The sequence below is a fragment of the Petaurus breviceps genome, unplaced genomic scaffold (assembly GCF_028583685.1).
Source record: "Petaurus breviceps papuanus isolate PSGF00001 unplaced genomic scaffold, PetGlider_PUasm1.0 38, whole genome shotgun sequence".
In the NCBI taxonomy this organism is placed as follows: Eukaryota; Metazoa; Chordata; class Mammalia; order Diprotodontia; family Petauridae; genus Petaurus; species Petaurus breviceps.
Genome location: NW_027186304.1, coordinates 27,174,152 through 27,176,683, shown reverse-complemented (window position 1 = coordinate 27,176,683; position 2,532 = coordinate 27,174,152). Strand labels below are relative to the sequence as shown.

Here is a 2,532-nt window from a genome sequence, read left to right as displayed (position 1 = left end):
ATAGAAAAAACTTAATAAATGCTTTATCAATCATTCTGCCAAGGTGATCATTGCACCAAACGCTTGGTAGAACAGATTTGGCTACAATCAAAAAGCTCTTCACATTGAAGCCAACCTGACAATGAGCCTCTCTGAAGCGAAATTTCCCTCAGATAACAGGCCCCAGATTTAAGAAGCCTTGCCAACTCAGCAGAATTTGAGAACTCTTGTTCCAACACAGACTTCAAGAAGAGAAGGTCACCTCCTTTACTATATCCATATCCCATTAGGAGAGAGACTTAAGGGTCTTTTAATTTTAATTCCACTACTTTTATATTACATTTTTAAGTAATGTATATATACACATATATGTGTATATATAAAAAACAAAATTTGTTGCAAATGCTTGAATTCACTATTGAATGTTGGTCCTGGTACAAAAATATTCACATTGCAGTATGCTTCATGTATTAATTTTGATCAGTCTCAAAAATAATTGGCAATAGCAACACTGAGGTAATAGGCATTTCTAAAAATGAGCAAAATCACTCACAAACTTTTCAAAATGAATCTTTTTCATTTCTTTAGCAGTTAGAACCCAGATCATACTGATATTTTATGTTCATCTGGAGCAAAGTACTGTAAAGTTAATGAATTTCCAAAGTTATACTAAGATCCAAGACTAAACTCCAAACATTATTAGTACAACTACATGTTGGTATCAACCAATGTGTTGCTCCTCCGAGGTTTAAAACCTTCCATCTTCCTGGGAATTGGGGATAAATATAGTATTTTTGAGTCATAAAATAAATGAAGATGAATTATTTTGATTTTAAAAGACTCACCCCTTAGTAATTAATCATTATAGGAAGGGTTTTCTCAAAGATTATCTCATGAGAAGAATCTTGAAGCTCGGCAGAGTTCTCTTTCAAAAAAAGGAGAGAAAAGAAAAGAGATTAAGGAAAAGATGAGGTAAGCAGCATCCAAAAGAAATGAAACACATCAGCCCAGTGTTCAACAAACCCAAGGCCAGAAAATTTATTGGAGAAAGATTCCTTATTGAGCAAGAAAAGCTAGGAAAAAGTGAAAGCAGCTAAGCAGAAATTAGTTTTAGGCCAGCATCTTATGCCCTACACCAAAGGTGTCAAGCACATATGTAGTCTACAACAAAACTGCCTGAGCACAACCTGAAACTGATTGAAATCTCTTTCCTATCTGATGTATTTTTGTATCAGTTTTTTTTAGAAAGGAACTATAGAGAGGCGGCTAGGTGGCACAATGAATAGAGCACCGGCCCTGGAGTCAGGAGGACCTGGGTTCGGATCTGACTTCAGACACTTAAAACAAAAACTAGCCGTGTGACCCTGGGCAAGTCACTTAATCCCAACTGCCCTCCAAAAAAAAAAAGGGAGAACTATAGAAATAAGTGCAGTTTTCTAAATCAGTATGTAAAAACCCCCAGGGAGCCTCCTGTATGGTTTAGTGGCTCCCGTCTTTATTTGAGCATGACACCACTGCCCTATGCCACAATAAGTTTTAAATGGATATGCCATCTAAATATAAAGGCTCATATCAAAAGCACCATGTTAAATACAAGGGATAAAAAAGCAAAAGTTCCAGCCATGAGAGCTTAACTTGGGGGAAAGAGGAAACTCCAATATATTAATATATAAGTAAATAATCTATACAGAATTATGAGTTGAGAGACAGTAACAACTAGAGGAAATTAGGAAAGGCTTCTCGGAAGAGGTAACATTTAAACTAAGCCTTGAAGGGAACTAAGAGTTGCAGGAAGAGGAGATGAGGAGAGAAAACATTCCACAAATGAGGGACAGTCTGGACAAGGGCAAGGAGGTGGATGATGGAATACTGAAAGTGAGTTTGGCTGAAGCAGCCAGTGCCCAAGAGAAAAATGTGTCATCAGCCTGGAAAGATAGCCTGGAGCCTGGCTGTAACGTGCTTGAAATATCAAACAGCAGGGTTTAGATTTTATTCTGCAGACAATGGCAAAGACTATTTTTTAAAAAGGAAATAGTCAATGCTGGAGAAGCTGTGGGAAGACAGGCACATTCACACATTGTTGGTAGAGCTGTGAACTGGACCACCTGTTCTGACAGACAATTTGGAATTACGTGAAAAAAGTCACTAAACTAGTCATACCTTTAAAAAAAAAAAAGCTCAGTCTCCCTTTTTCACTTAGGCTGGGAGTGCAGGGAGCTACCTATGGTCCCCTAATCCCACTACTAACCAACATGGAAGCTCTGACCTACCCCATATCTGACCTGGGCCAGTTCACTCCTTCCTTAGGCAACCTGGTGATCTCCCACTCCCAGGCGCTAAGCATGTCTGACACCTGATTAGCTTAGCCCACTGCAGCTAAGAACTCCACCAGTCTCAGCCTATAGCCCTGATAGATGGAATTACAGGCACTTGCCAACACATAAGTGTGAGGAAGAAATCCATACACTTCACAAAGAGGTCAAAGACAGAAAGGCTACCAAAATATTCATAGCAAAGTAACTGGAAATAAAGAATGTTACTGCAGACTGAGGA

At 38.7% G+C, this 2,532-nt stretch overlaps 1 long non-coding RNA gene across 1 annotated transcript in view; it reads right to left on the bottom strand.

Annotated features, from left to right (window-relative positions):
• The window catches only part of LOC138170390 (uncharacterized), a 14,637-nt gene extending 12,503 nt beyond the window's left edge, over positions 1 to 2,134 (bottom strand). Inside the window, exon 1 of the long non-coding RNA XR_011170600.1 lies at positions 825 to 2,134. This is a non-coding gene — a long non-coding RNA (uncharacterized lncRNA). The remainder of the gene's footprint in view (positions 1 to 824) is intronic.
• Positions 2,135 to 2,532: the final 398 nt, after the last annotated feature.